This window comes from Caretta caretta, chromosome 3, assembly GCF_965140235.1.
Source record: "Caretta caretta isolate rCarCar2 chromosome 3, rCarCar1.hap1, whole genome shotgun sequence".
Taxonomy (NCBI): Eukaryota; Metazoa; Chordata; order Testudines; family Cheloniidae; genus Caretta; species Caretta caretta.
The window spans coordinates 67,589,612-67,605,625 of record NC_134208.1 but is presented as its reverse complement, the minus strand read 5'-3'; the positions used below and the strand labels follow the sequence as shown (position 1 = coordinate 67,605,625).

At 43.8% G+C, this 16,014-nt stretch overlaps 1 long non-coding RNA gene across 2 annotated transcripts in view; it reads right to left on the bottom strand.

The window, feature by feature from the left end:
* Nucleotides 1-1,019: 1,019 nt before the first annotated feature.
* Nucleotides 1,020-16,014, bottom strand: part of LOC142071530 (uncharacterized) — a 46,459-nt gene continuing 31,464 nt past the window's right edge. The window contains exons 4-6 of one of the 2 annotated variants that reach the window (XR_012667608.1): nucleotides 6,671-6,998; nucleotides 5,808-6,025; nucleotides 1,020-2,438 (exon numbers count right to left, since the gene is read on the bottom strand). This is a non-coding gene — a long non-coding RNA (uncharacterized LOC142071530). Of the gene's footprint in view, nucleotides 2,439-5,807; nucleotides 6,999-16,014 lie in introns of both variants that reach the window. The other variant, XR_012667607.1, reaches the window with a different exon arrangement.

Here is a 16,014-nt window from a genome sequence, read left to right as displayed (position 1 = left end):
AGAGAAAACAATAAAAACAATTTTAAAACTATACACATTTCTAATAAGCTTACCAGAGATCATCCTCAACTCCAATGAGGATTCTGATTGGTGACTAGTCTGTCAAACCCCACGCAGAGGGTTTTATGTGGTTCCAAGTTCATAACAGCTGTTAGCTTAGAACTAGCACCCCCAATAATTGTTTATTCTTTCCTTCATACAGTTTGGGCCTTTGATCTGGTCCCCATGTAACAGATGATCAGCAGACAAAGGTTCCCTTCTCAGGGAGAAGCTTCAAAAGGCTGAGTTCTTACATAACTGGAAGGGGTACATTTGCATACACCTCCCCTCAGAGGTTTCCTCAAAAATCCTTTTTAACTTTGTTTGTCCCAAAATTTAATTATTGTTTGGCTCATAACACTTCCTAGGGTCATGTGTCCCCCTAGACAAGTTACAATTCCATAACAGTACCTACACTTTGCATTTTTAATACAATACATAATTTAAACTGAATTTAATAAGTTTTTCAAAGGATATTGCAGAAAATTGCCATATCTGTCACGATCCCCAACTTTTCTTAATTCCTGGAGGAGCTATGTTCCCCCTCTCCCATGGATTTGCATACAATCCCTGGCCCACAATGACACATAACTTAATAAAGTAAGATCCCCATAGAGAAATTGCCATAGCTGCCACAACAAGGTCTTATAAAGGGAAGTGCATGCATCTGAAGAATTGGGTTTTTTACCCACGAAAGGTTATGCCCAAATAAATCTGTTAGACTTTAAGGTGCCACCAGACTCCTCGTTGTTTTTGTGGATACAGACTAACACGGCTACCCCTCTGATAAAGGGAAGTGTCTGGAAGTGTCGGGAAGTGTCTGGCAACCTACACACACACAAATACATTAGAAAGAATGCTCCTCCTCACCTCCCATGTGTCCTTGTGTCCCAACATGCCCACTCCCATCTTGCTACTTCTGCTACCCAAATTCATAGATTTGTAGGCCAAAAGGAACCATTATAGTCATCTAGTTGCATAACATTGGCCACAGAACTTCACTAAGTGTTTCCTGCATCCAGTCCATATCTTCTAGTCAAGCTAGAGCATATCTTTTAGAAAGACATCTTGACCTATGTAGGCAACAAGGTGAAGGAAGCCAGACAAATGTCTGCTATTTATAAGCAGGGTCTGACTTAGGGGCAAGCAATGGGGTGCTGGCCTTGGGGAGCACCAGGCTCGGGATGCTGTTTACCAGGCAAGGATCTTTGCACTGAATCCAAGAGCTTTCTTTGTGCCTTGTGGCTGCCATTCCTTCAACCTGGTTGTGTCAGATTCAGCATCATCTTTTTTAGATTCAGTATCTTTCTTCACAGTACTGCAAAGGATATACGTCCTGTTTTCGGCATCAGCTATCAGGTGGAAGATGCTCATGGACAATGTTACAAATCTGACCATGAAGCTGCTAAGTGACACTCACTGGGACACACACTGGGACAGCTGTCAGTCAGATATCAGTGAGATATCAAGTGACTGAGGTTTACAATGCCCTGATGGAACTGGGGCAGTTGAGTAAAGCCGAGGCCAGAATCCAGCATGAGGTGCAAAGCCTGGCAAACCAGATCAGAGACTTCAAATTTCTGGTCTCAATTGTGGTTTGGCACGATAGTCTGTTCCAAGTAAATGTTGTAAGCAAGCCATTACAAGCTCAGTTGATAGACATCATGACTGCTACTACTTTGAGGAGAAGCTGCCTTGATTTCGTTGTGGCCTACAGAGACAAATGGAGTTGAAGATGCCATCACTGCTGCCAAAGAAATGGCGGAAAACTTAGGAGTTGAGCCTGTCCTCAAGGAAACTCGTATTCATCAGATGAAGAGATGATTTGGTTACGAGGCCAGAGATGAGATGATGGGAAGCTCGGAAGAAACATTCAGGAGGGAGGGTTTTTTGCTTGCTCACTGACACTGCTCAAGTGTCCATCGAAGAAAGGTTTGGACCAATGAAGCACCATGAAAAGACCTGCAGGGGTTTGTATGTCCTTAGTAAGCTGCCAGCAGATAGGAAAACACTCTTGAACAATTGCATGTGGACTTTCACTGGATGCTGACACATGGGGAATGTTTGCACATCAATGATAAAGACCTCTGTGTCATATTGGACAACATCTGACACGTTTTGCCACACGGGAAGCTCTCTCCACTCCAAGTTCTCCAACTCATTCATGATGCGGAACTGAAGGACACATTTTCTAATGTGTGGATAGCTTTGAGGATTCTGTTCATGCTGCCGGCCACAATCACGAGTGGTAAGCACAGCTTTTTGAAGCTCAGGCTCATTAAAACATATCTTCGATCAATGATGTCCAATGAGAGACTTACATCACTTGCTGTTTTATTGCTTGAAAATGCCATTAGCCAGTCTTTGGATCTCTCTGATGCAAAGGTGAGAAAAGTGACCTTTTGAACGAAAGGACAAGAGTTAATGTTTTAAGGCTGGTTTCAGAGGAACAGCCGTGTTAGTCTGTATTCGCAAAAAGAAAAGGAGTACTTGTGGCACCTTAGAGACTAACCAATTTATTTGAGCATGAGCTTTCGTGAGCTACAGCTCACTTCATCAGATGTGTACCGTGGAAACTGCAGCAGACTTTATATACACACAGAGAATATGAAACAATACCTCCTCCCACCCCACTGTCCTGCTGGTAATAGCTTATCTAAAGTGATCAACAGGTGGGCTATTTCCAGCACAAATCCAGGTTTTCTCACCCTCCAGCCCCCCACACAAATTCACTCTCCTGCTGGTGCTAGCCCATCCAAAGTGACAACTCTTTACATAATCAAGTCGAGCTATTTCCTGCATAGATCCAGGTTTTCTCACTTCCCCCCCACCCCCATACACACACAAACTCACTCTCCTGCTGGTAATAGCTCATCTAAACTGACCACTCTCCAAGTTTAAATCCAAGTTAAACCAGAACATCTGGGGGGGGGAGGTAGGAAAAAACAAGAGGAAACAGGCTACCTTGCATAATGACTTAGCCACTCCCAGTCTCTATTTAAGCCTAAATTAATAGTATCCAATTTGCAAATGAATTCCAATTCAGCAGTTTCTCGCTGGAGTCTGGATTTGAAGTTTTTTTGTTTTAAGATAGCGACCTTCATGTCTGTGATTGCGTGACCAGAGAGATTGAAGTGTTCTCCGACTGGTTTATGAATGTTATAATTCTTGACATCTGATTTGTGTCCATTTATTCTTTTACGTAGAGACTGTCCAGTTTGACCAATGTACATGGCAGAGGGGCATTGCTGGCACATGATGGCATATATCACATTGGTGGATGTGCAGGTGAACGAGCCTCTGATAGTGTGGCTGATGTTATTAGGCCCTGTGATGGTGTCCCCTGAATAGATATGTGGGCACAATTGGCAACGGGCTTTGTTGCAAGGATAAGTTCCTGGGTTAGTGGTTCTGTTGTGTGGTATGTGGTTGTTGGTGAGTATTTGCTTCAGGTTGCGGGGCTGTCTGTAGGCAAGGACTGGCCTGTCTCCCAAGACTTGTGAGAGTGTTGGGTCATCCTTTAGGATAGGTTGTAGATCCTTAATAATGCGTTGGAGGGGTTTTAGTTGGGGGCTGAAGGTGACCGCTAGTGGCGTTCTGTTATTTTCTTTGTTAGGCCTGTCCTGTAGTAGGTAACTTCTGGGAACTCTTCTGGCTCTATCAATCTGTTTCTTTACTTCTGCAGGTGGGTATTGTAGTTGTAAGAAAGCTTGACAGAGATCTTGTAGGTGTTTGTCTCTGTCTGAGGGGTTGGAGCAAATGCGGTTGTATCGCAGAGCTTGGCTGTAGACGATGGATCGTGTGGTGTGGTCAGGGTGAAAGCTGGAGGCATGCAGGTAGGAATAGCGGTCAGTAGGTTTCCGGTATAGGGTGGTGTTTATGTGGCCATTGTTTATTAGCACTGTAGTGTCCAGGAAGTGGATCTCTGTTACCTACAGAAGGTACAGAAGGTACAGAAGGCTGTTACCTACTGTAACACTATTTAATATTGGTCCACTCAATGGTGGTGCACAGTTCAATTTCTTGATGTCAGTACGTTTCAGTTATTCTTAAAATTAAAATGTTTCTATAAACTTAGGGGAAATGAATTTTTTTATTTCCTTATATATGGGATGAATAAATATAGATTTACAGATCCTAGTGTGCAAATTTATCATCTTATATGACAGGGATAAATCATGCATGCAAATTGTGCATCAAAGTCGTAAAATGGGCTACAAATGCAATAAAAAATAAGGCATTCAAAAATGTAAAAAATGGAGAGGGGGAGGCGCTGAAGACACTCCTTGCCTGGGGTGCCATTTAGTCTATGGCTGGCCCTGGATTTACTAGTGAGATGCAGATCTCCCTAGTAATAGAGATTAGGGAGGATGGATAGTGACTGAACAGAGCTAGCCAAACAGTAACTCCAAGGCCATAAGAAGCAGATAAGTAAGAATAAGACAACTGTTGTAAGAAATAATGAAATACACGAAAGCAATGAAAAGACAGCTGGATTGAGTAAGGAGGAGGATAGTAATGGCTAAAAGACAATAGATCAGAAGGTACTAATTAGAGTTTTATCAGACTAAGTAAAAAATGTATCAGTTAAAAGGATTTTGGGTTAGTGTGTATGAAAATATATTTAGAATAGAATGTTTATAGATGAAACCATTTTAATAATCTATGCCAGCCTGACATTACAAGGCCATATAACAAGGTGTGCATGACTTACACCAAATAGGAGCAGCATGGATGATGATAGGAACAGTCTACTAGCACCCCAGAAGCGGGTCTGATTATTATGCTACACTGCGCTACCTGCTTTACCTATGCTTTATGCTTGATTAAGGTGCTAATATATTGTGCCCATCCTGGCTAATAGTCATTGATGGACCTATCCTCCATGAATCTATCTAGCTCCCTTTTGAACCCCGTTACAGTATTGGCCTTCACAACACCTTCTGGCAAGGCGTTCCAGAGGTTGACAGTGCGTTGCATGAAAAAATACTTTCTTGTGTTTGTTTTAAACCTGCTACCTATTAATTTCATTTGGTGGCCCCTTGTTCTTGTATTATGAGATGAAGTAAATAACACTTCCTTATTTACTTTCTCTATACCACTCGTGATTTTATAGACTGCTGTCATATCCCCCCTTAGTTGCCTCTTTTCCAAGATGAAAAGTCCCAGTCTTATTAATCTCTCCTCATACGGAAGCCATCCTATACCCCTAATCATTTTTGTTGCCCTTTTCTGAACCTTTTCCAATTCCAGGACATCTTTTTTCAGATAGGACGACCACATCTGCACGCAGTACTCAAGGTGTGGGCATGACATGGATTTATATAGTGGCAATATGATATTTTCTGTCTTATTATCTATCCCTCTCTTGATGATTCCCAACATTCTGTTCGCTTTTTTGACTGCCACTGCACATTGAGTGGATGAGTCCATTCCAGGTTTGGGTTTTTTTACTAGAGAGTTCAGTTAGAGAAGCTGCATGATGCATTGAGTGAGCTGCAGGATTAAACAAGCAATCTATGAATCTTAATTTGAAACTATATACAGCTCAGTATAGGACACAACAGTAAACTCTTCGAGATGTCTGCATAAATGTTTTGATGCCACAGCTCCTACTCTCCTGGTCTCCTTTCTGCTGCTACACTGACTACCTCCCCGACCTATGTCCTATACCCCACCAAATCCTGCTTCCCTGTGGTCTTCCCAGCTCCTGCACCCCTCTATCTCTGCCTATACGTAGGCTCTGTCTCCTGTCCCTTCCGCTGTACCTGAGGGATGTTGTGATGCCTGCTGGTCTGGGTCTCTGTGCAGGACAGCAGAAGACATTTCCACTCACTCGTGTGGCTGGAGGAGACCAGACAGGGAGAGCAGGAAGAAACATTACTAGTGGCTGGAGAGACAGGGGCCCAGGTATCAGCAGCAGAAACAGTGCAGTGCTAAGCCAGTGCTTGCTGCCCTTGGAGCCTCTCCGGTCATATGACTGATCCTAGGGACACAACATGCAGTCACACAGTTTGTAAGGCTAGCCCAGTTCTGCATCTCCTCCAACAATGTTATCTGGGGATCAGAAATTAAAGGGGGGGGGAAGTGGGTAGGTGCAGAGCTTAGAGCAGAGGGGAGCTCCCCTTCTACTCCTGGGCTTGAGAGAGCAGTAGAGGAATAAGAACGAGGAGTACTTGTGGCACCTTAGAGACTAACAAATTTGTGAAGGAATGTGGCTTACCCACTGCCCTGAGTGGTGCAGGGAAGCTCTTCATCTGCTTAACTCTGACGGGGACATTTTGGAACTTGGGGAATCTTCCTGAACGCAATACAGAGCCTGACACAGTTCTGTAGCTGAACCAAGCATGCAAGGTGCCAGATGCCTAAGATGCTGTATTTGATTATGCAGCACAAGCAGTTGCTCAGAGTGGTTTGTTGTTTGTTTGTTGTTGTCAATATAAAATCCCCCCCTCTTTATTTATGTATTTTTAGAAGCTCATGGTCAATGTCTAGGAAATATGAAAACACACTGCCAATACTCACAGGATTAAACTTTAGGGTGAGATTGCGGGGGCTGCGGGGAGAGGAAGGGAGCGATTTGCAATCTTGTGAGGAAAAAAACAACCATCTCAGGGATTTTACCAGTCACCTGCAGTTTCACCTTTCGGCCACTAGATGCTGCTGTGCTAGTTGTGCTGCAGGCAGCAGCCACAGCAGGGCAACCCTGTGAGTGGAGGCTCAGCCCAGTTTCCCCTTTGTGAGCTTGGCAGCACTAGCCTCACCCCAAGCCCCCATAGGGCAGAAAGGGGGAATAAACAGAGATAGGAGCCCAGGAGAGACCTCCTCCCCTGCAGGTGTGGGGCAGCTGCTGTAGCCTGCAAGGAGGCTGGAGGAGTTGGTGGGGGAGCCTGCGGGGGAGCAGGAGTGGAAGGCTGCTGGAGTCTGCAAGGACACATGAGTTGACGGTGTGTGGGAACCTGCAAGAGAGGAAGGGGACATCAGAGAGCAAATGTATAGAGGAGCCAGGCCTACATTTCTGTGGGGGCACATTTTGCGTGTGTAACACCGACCACCTCCGAAGTCATTGTCGGGGATCAAACCTGGGACCTCTTGAGCCACATGCGTGAGCCTCTACTGCATGAGCTGAAAAACACCCCTCACTTAGCCAACACAGTAGCAGGCTCATCAATCTCTAGCAGGCCTAGCAACCACTAGAGGGAGACAGAGTGCCACACCAAGCAAGTATTCAGGGTTGTCTTTTCAACCCGTAATTGTAACACACGCATAGAGGTTGGCCTGAGGGGAGTTTGTAAAACAGAAGACAGAAACAAATAAAACAAAAAAATCCAGTAACAAACCCACCCTGATTATTATTTTTTTTTAATCTCATGATTTTTAGGCCAATCTCATGATATTTTGGGCTCTGCCCCATGATTTTTGAACTCCTGGAGTTAATAGTACTGATGATAGAACAAATGCTTCTATGCCACCCATGCACAATGGTCACAAGCTAAACCACACATCTGCAACACTGTGCATGGAAAGCAGGACCTGTGCCGTCTCAAAAACTGTCGCCTGCCACATTAGCTCCAGGAGAATTGGGATTCGTAGTCTTAGCATGCTGACAATCGTAGGGCTATGTATAATTGAGCAGGCTTGACTTTCAGTCAACCTGAGGACTGTTAACCAGTATGTTAAGCAAACTTTTCTACAATATGGCTGGAATTTTCAAAGGGCCTAAATAAATTAGGTGCCCAAATCCCATGGAAAATCAATAGGAGTTGGACTCCTAACCTCCTTAGGCACCTTTGAAAATGCCAGTCCAGATGAAGATGTTGAAGACAGTCTCCCTAACTACTGACCACAGCTTGTAATTAGAGCCAAATGACTTCGAAACACGTCTCCTGCTGGCAATGTGACCTTGTTTTATAAAAGACAGCCAGTCAAACTGGAATAATTGCTCTCAATTTAAACAGGGTGGAGAAGCGCACACCATTGCAGAATGGACAAAGGCCTTGCATAATGAAGTCTGGATGTGAGATTGATACACATTTGAAAATATATGTGTTTATATTTTGTTTGCAGGATTGTTGTAGCCATGTTGGTCCCAGGATATTAGAGGGACAAGGTGGGTGAGGTAATATCTTTTATTTATTCTGTTGGGGAGTGACATGCTTTTGAGGTACACAGAGCTCTTCATCAGGTGTGGGAAAGGTACTGAGAGTCTCTCATCTCTTTCACGAATAGATGTTATCTCACCCACCTTGTGTCTCTGTGTTTCTATTTATGATGAAGCACCTACCATGCCAATTTCCCATAGATGAGTGGAAAACACCCAGGTGATTAAGACAAAAAATAAAGTTTGACTGTAACCACTGGAACACACAATAGTACTTGCATACATATTAATTCTATTTAGTTTATAACAATTTGCTTTTATGTAGCTAAATGTGCGAGTTTTATTTGAAAACATAATAGTTGCTTGTGATCACAAGGTAAAAAACGGGAACAAAATTACTTTAGCAAATGATTAACCCTGGACTCTGTTATGAACACTTTTATGAGGATGACAGGTTTACAAAAGCTCTGCAGTAAAAGTTAAAGCACATGGCCTATATTTGTGCTGGAGTACAACTGAGGTAGCTACATGTATTGTTAATGTCATATTTTCTTTTAGATATATATTTTCACTGGTTGTTAGATTATATTGCTTCTAGAGCACAAACTCATGTTTTAAATGGACTTCGGGCATAAGCTTAATGCAAATGATATTACAACAGCACAGTTATTGTGTGTAAAATGGCAAACCTAATGGTATTTATAAAAGAACTATTAGTTCAAGCCAAGCCAACCACGATGACCGTTAAGATTGACAGATTACTCAGAAGGGCAAAAGATTTTGTTTGAGATTTTCCTAAACCTTAAAGAGGCATGAGATGATTGATTTTTTAAAATTTCTGATGACTATTAAATATATGCAGATTCTTACTTAGCTGGTTTACAAGAAACTTACAGCCTAATGATTATGCATAGCTAGATTTTCTTAAAAGGCTACTCCCCCGCCCCCTCCCCCTTATATAGTGAGATAACTAAATGCTGGAGCCTTGATAAATTTTATTTCCTCATTGTTGAATAGTCAGATTGCAGCATTATCTGATGAAATTTTTCTTACTAACTATTGTGTGTAATGTATGAGATAGTGGGTGTTGAGGAAATATAAGGAGCATGTTAAGTAGTCAGATAATAGCTAAAAATGAATAATGACAGTATCTCTTGTTTCTAACCAACTCTTTCAACTTTGTGTTTCTCAGACTATTTCAAAATGGCTCCTTGGACCAACATTGTCCTATGAATTTTTGAGAGGAGTCCAAAACAATCCAAAAGATATGTGGATAATAAGCTAATGAAGTAAATCTTACCAAGAATTTTCATGTGCAATGGACAAAATCCTGCTCATCATATTCAGATATGTAGCTCTGTCAGGTGAGGTGAACTGGAGTTGACTAATACGTTAAAATCTACTATATGAGTTTGTGTTTAATTCTGAATTTAAAGATTTTAAATAGAACAGATGCATGATCACTCAGAACAAGTAGTTCGCATTATATATAAATCTACTCTTATAAAAAGTGTACATAGTTTCTTGAAATAGTCATTCAGGACATGTCAAAGGGTTTTGTATGGTCTCCATCCATACACAATCTAAGAGCTTCCCAGGTAAATTAGAGCTCTTCTTTCCTTGGTTTAAGTGACTCTGCTTTCATTGAATATAAAGACATCTTTTACGTTTTCAGTCTGACTATTGTAGGAAAGCTTTTTCAAAGAGATGGTCTTGCAACATGCCCTAAAGATGATTAAGCTCTAGGTTAGACAGAGAAACTCTGGGAAGTCATTCCATAGCTGGATCCCTCAACCAGAAATGCTGTAATGCTATTGGTGATTCTTATAGATCAGGGGCGGGCAAACTTTTTGGCCTGAGGGCTGCATTGGGTTTTGGAAATTGTATGTGGGGCCAGTTAGGGGAGGCTTTGCCTCCCCAAAGAGCCAGGCATGGCCCGGCCCCTGCCCCCTATCTCCCCCCCCTGCTCCTTGTCCCCTGACCGCCCCCAGATCCCCCACCCCTGACTGCCCCCCACCGCCCCATCCAACCACCCCTCTCCTTCCTGACTGCCCCCCTTGGGACCCCTGCCCCATCCAACCACCCCTTCTCCCTGACCTCCCCCAGAACCCCTGCCCCTGACTGCCCCCCGCCACCCCATCCAACCCCTCCTCCTTCCTGACTGCCCCCCGGGACCCCTTCCCCCATTCAACCCCCCTGATTCCCCTCTGATCCCCCCAACCCCTATCCACACCCCCGCCCCCTGACCACCACCCTGAACTCCCCTGCCCTCTATCCAAACCCCCTGCTCCCTGCCTCTTTACCGTGCTGCCTGGAGCAATGGTGGCTGGCGGTGCTACAGCCGTGCCGCCCGACTGGAGCCAGCCACCTCACCACACAGCACAGAGCACTGAGTCAGGCCGGGCTCTGCAGCTGCACTGCCCCAGGAGCTCACAGCCCCGCCGCCCAGAGCATTGCGCCAGCGGCGCAGGAAGATGAGGCTGCAGGGGAGAGGGAACAGCGGGGGAGGGGCGGGGGCTAGTCTCCCAACCAGGAGCTCAGGAGCCGGGCAGGAGGGTCCCGTGGGCCGGATGTGGCCCACAGGCCATACTTTGCCCACCTCTGTTCTAGATAGAGCTGGTAGTGCCACCTATTATTAAGGTTGCCTGATATTTCCCATTCTAAGACCCTGTTTTCAATTGCTTATAACTTTGCCAAACTTCAACCATTCAGGCTGAAATTTTCCATACTGGGTATCTTCCTCTGGCGGAATTGTTTTGGAAAATCTCAACTGAAGTGGTTTAGCTGAGAGCTTCCTAACTAGGCTCTAGCCTGTCCTCCTTTTATCCCTAATCCCTTTAGGATCCCTTGATGAGGAGGAGCTAACTCAGGGAGAATAGGGGTTTTAAAAAAGCAAGCTTGTAAGCAACCAGGGAGCTAGTGAACAGGAGCAGCAAACAAGGGAGTTTTGTGAGGCAACATGAGAGCCAGATACATCTAATTCTCTAAACTTAGGCCAATAACCCTCCCCCCAGAGGAAAACACAAAAAGAAAACCACGCACAAAGAGCAAACAAACAACAACAAAAACCCTGCAAGAGTAAAAATAATGCAGGCAGAAGTCCAGCAGCAGAGTAGGGGCTATCCAGTCTATTGCACTGAATGCAGTATGTTCCATTACCAACCTTGTGGGCAGGTAGCATATGTGTGCATTCGGTGCAAGCAACTCCTGGCCCTCAGAGACCAAGTACAGGCTCTCGAGACCAGAGTGGCTGAACTGGAGAAGCTAAGGGAGACAGAGAGGTACATAAATGAGACTTTCTGGAACACAGTAGTGTGGTCCCACCCCTCAGTCTGACAGCCTCTGTGGTGTTGAGGAGGAGAACATCTCAGAGAATGAGAACATCAAGCTGGAGCAGAGGAAAATGATCCCATAGTTGGGACCCTGCTTCCAGATTATGTTATGGTATCTTCTCGCACTAAGTATACCACTCTGCGGGAGGGAACTCCAGCTATTAGGAAGAGATAGGTAATAGTAATGGGGGATTTGATCATTAGAAATATAGATAGCTGGGTTTGTGATGACTGGAGAACTGCATGGTGAATTGCCTGCTGCAAAGGTTATGGATCTCTTGAGGCATTTAAACAGGCTTATGTGCACAGGGACATCCTTAGATATATGCAGCATATGCGACAGCATACGGCACTCGAAAATTTGAGGGACCACCAGGACCATAGGTGCTGACTTCTCGTCTTGCCGGGGGGGGTGCTCGACCCCTCTGCCTCCACTCCAGGCCCCGCCTACACTCCATCCTTTCCCCCATGCCCCTGCCTCTTCCCACCCCTGCTCCACACCCCAGCCCACCTCTTCCCCACCTCCTCCCACAAGCATGCCCCATCCCCACTCCTCCCCCTCCCTCCTAGAGCTTGAACGCCATGAATCAGCTGTTTGCAGCGCTCCAGAAGCACTGGGAGGGAGGGGGAGAAGTTAGTAAGCGTGGGGCCACCGGCGCATGAGAGGCGCAGGGGAGTGGGGGGCAGAGGGAGGGAGCTTGGCACCAGTGGGTGCTCCACACCCACTAAATTTTCCCCATACGTGCTCCGGCCCTGGAACTCCCACCCACAGAGTCTGCACCTATGACTGGGACAGCAGGTGAGGGTAAGATCAGCTCCCCCACACACCCAGCGCGCGCTGCAGTCTCCTTACTAGGCAGAAGGCAGGGGCCGTATTCACAGAGCCAAATGCTCTGGTGTAGGGGCACCAGTTGCACCAGCATAGGAGCATCGGTTTAATAATACTGTGTAGGGCCCCATATGCTGCTAAAACAGAGATTAAAATCCAGGACCTCCATGATGGCATTTTCTGAAATGCTTCCAATTCCATGTGCAGCACCAGTTAGACAGGTAGAACTGCAGATGTGTGGATGAGAACAATGGTGTTTGGAGGATGGATTTAGGTTTATTAGGAACTGGGGAACATTTGGGGAAGGGAGAAGCGTATACAGGAAGAATGGTCTCCACCTAAAGCAAAATGGAACCAGATTGTTGGCATGTAAAATTAAAAAGGTCATAGAGGAGTTTTTAAACCAAGCACTGGAGAAAAGCCAACAGGTGTGGAGGAGCACATGGTTTGGACAGACAAATCCCTTATGGGAGGAGTTATTAAAGGGGATACTCTATATCCTAGTAAAGACAAGAGGATAGAAGTTGATAAAGTACAGGTAGGAAATGAAGAGAAACAGTCAAACAAAAAAAGAGTCCCTTTCAATTACATCCCATGAAGGCAGATGGCTAAATACTGGCAAATTGTATAAGTGCTTGTACACTAATGCAAGAAATCTAAACACTAAGGTGGGTGAACTTGAGCGCCTGGTATTAAAGGAGGATATTGATATAATAGGCATCACAGAAACTTGGTGGAATGATGATGATCAATGGGATACAGTAATACCAGGGTACAAAGTACATAGGTACAAAGTACAGAGTAGGCCATGCTCGTGGGGGAATGGTACTATACGTGAAAGAAAGCATAGAGTCAAACATAGTAAAAATCTTAAATGCATAAAACAGTACCATAAAATCTCTATGGATAGAAATTCCATGCTTGAATAATCAAATCATATAACCAAATAAAAAAAAACAGTAAGAGGACTGAAAAAAATAAATGCCATCATGACTAAACAATAGAGTAAAAGAGGTAGTTAGAGACAAAAAATGATCTTTTCAAAATTGGAAGTCAAATCCTACTGAGGAAAACAGAAAGGAGCATACATTCTGGCAAGTCAAGTGTGAATGTATAATTAGGCAGGTCAAAAAATTATTTGAAGAGCAACTAGCAAAAAACACAAAAACTAACACCAAAACTTTTTAAAGTACATCAGAAGAAAGAAGCCTGCCAAACAGCCAGTGGGGCCACTGGATGATCAAGATGCTAAAGGAGCATTCAAGGAAGATAAGGCCTTTGCAAAGAAGTGAAATGAATTCTTTGCATTGGTCTTGACTGTAGCAGATGTGAGGGAGATTCCCACATCTGAGCCAATCTTTTTAGGTGACAAATTTGAGGAACTGTCCCAGATTGAGGTGTTAATAGAGGACATTTTGGAACCAACTGGAAATTAAACAGTAATTAGTCACCAGGACCAGATGGTGTTCACCCAAGAGTTCTGAATGAATTCAAATATGAAATTGCAGAACTACTAATTGTGGTATATAACCTATCATTTAAATCAGCCTCTGTACCAGATGACTGGCAGATAGCTAATGTGACATTGATTTTTTAAAAAGGCTCTAGAGTTGATCCTGGCAATTATAGCCAGTAAATCTAACTTCTGTACCAGGCAAATTGATTGAAGCTCTAGTAAAGAACAGAGTTATCAGACACATAGATTAACATGATAAATTGGGAAGCATCAACATGGCTCTTGTAAAGGGAAATAATGCCTCACCAATCTATTAGAATTCTTTGAGGCAGTCAACAAACATGTGGGCAAGTGTGATCCAGTGGATATAGTATACTTGGACTTTCAGGAAGCCTTTCACGCTGCAAAGGCTCTTAGGCAAAGTAAGCAGTCCAAAACAAGCCAGGACACAGGGTTCAAGCCCTATTGCTTTGCAGTGTAGATGCAGCCACACTAGATTTGTCCTCTGGGAGTCCACCAAAAGTATCCCACAATCCCATGGGTCAACTTTATTTGTTCTCTGCACAGAAGTGTGATGGACAATCAAGTTTTCCCACACAGCGCCACGAACAAAAGGCCACATTTTGGGAGGGTGCTACGAAGTCTGAGATGTGGGCGGTTGGACTTGGGCCTGCATAAATTCAGTGTAGACACTGGAGCCCCAGGTTGGGACCCAGGGTTCAACCATTCCCAACCTGGGGCTACAAATGAGTTTAGGTGCTCAAGCCCTAGGTTAATAACTCAGGGTCTTCTAACTTGAGTTCTACTCACCCTGGGTTTACATTGCAGTGCAGAGATACCCTTAAGGACAGTTTGTAAACTCCTTACTGACAGTGATGAGCAGTTGCTCACATACATAGTCCCATTGGCTGCAGAGAAATTACTTGTGAGTATACCTACTCAATATTGTGATTAAAGGGGTTCATAAGCTGGCCCCTAACTATTATTTAAAGGTATTTTCATTAGGAGGGATTTATATAATTACTGGCAAAGTTAACAGCCATTACTGGTAGGCTAAATCAATTTCCTGGCTGACTTCCTGATCAAGCTGCCATTCTTATTCAGTATGCCCCAACTAAGTAGTGTGTAGTGTAATGGTAAGCATGCATAAAAGTATCCTTTAGCATTCCACATTTTCAGTTTTTATTGGTAAAAAAAAATTCCCGGAATTTTGGGGTGTTTATTTTCCAAACATTAAAACCGGGATGAAATCTGTGTTAGTTGTGACCACATTTCCCCTGGTTAGTTGGTACATCTCAAACATATCAGTTATTGCTAGGTCGACAAAACGGGTGTCAGCAGAGAGGATGAATGTCACATCAGTATAAAACAATGTTGGTTTATGTGCTTTGGAATCAAGAAACAAAAACAAAAGGCCAAGAAGCTGATGGTCCAAAGCATCAGGAGACTCATCAAAAATCAGACTAGACACCACCTTTCCATCAGTTCATTTCATCAGTTTAGATACTAAACCATCGTCATCTTCTTTCAGGTACTTACCAGTGAGATTGTCTGCATTAGGAAGGGTTTTTGCTGTTGGACACTATTGTACACAAAATCACCAAAAGGCCCCTCTGCAATTAACAGCAGTTGTCTGGCAAAACAAAGAGCATGCACAAATTCATTGATGCAGTTCTGCTGCATCCTCTTTTTCATTAAAGCCCTTGTGAAAGCTCCTGGTATTGACTGTTTATCCCAAAGTTCACTGTCTTCTTTAAGTTTCTTATGTTACTTGCTTTCGACATGCTCTTTTATTCTGTCAGTACAAGCACTAACCTCAATGCTGCAGTACTTTCAGTGCAATGCATCTTCTTCACTCCTGTCTTGACTTCGCTTGACAATTTCTATGCACTGATTTTCTTGTTGGTATTCAGGTATAGATTTACGTCTTCATCACATATTTACTTTTTTTACCTTATCTTTATCTGTGGAGGATTGATTGTTTAAATTCAGCACTGCACTAAACAGATGCAAAGAAATAGGCAGGCAGTGTCTCCTTGTGAGCCAATCATAGCGCAATAGTAATGTTTGATTTTCCAACCTCCGCCGTGTGTGTGTTCGTTGTTTTACACTGCGGAACTGCTTCAGTCTCAGAGCTGCAGGACATAACAATTGTGTAAAGCATTAGTGTTTAACAAAAATAAGTACCTGAAAAAAATATTGTGTAGATTGATAAACGGGTGTAAATCAGTAAAAAAACTAACTCCTTTAATAAAAA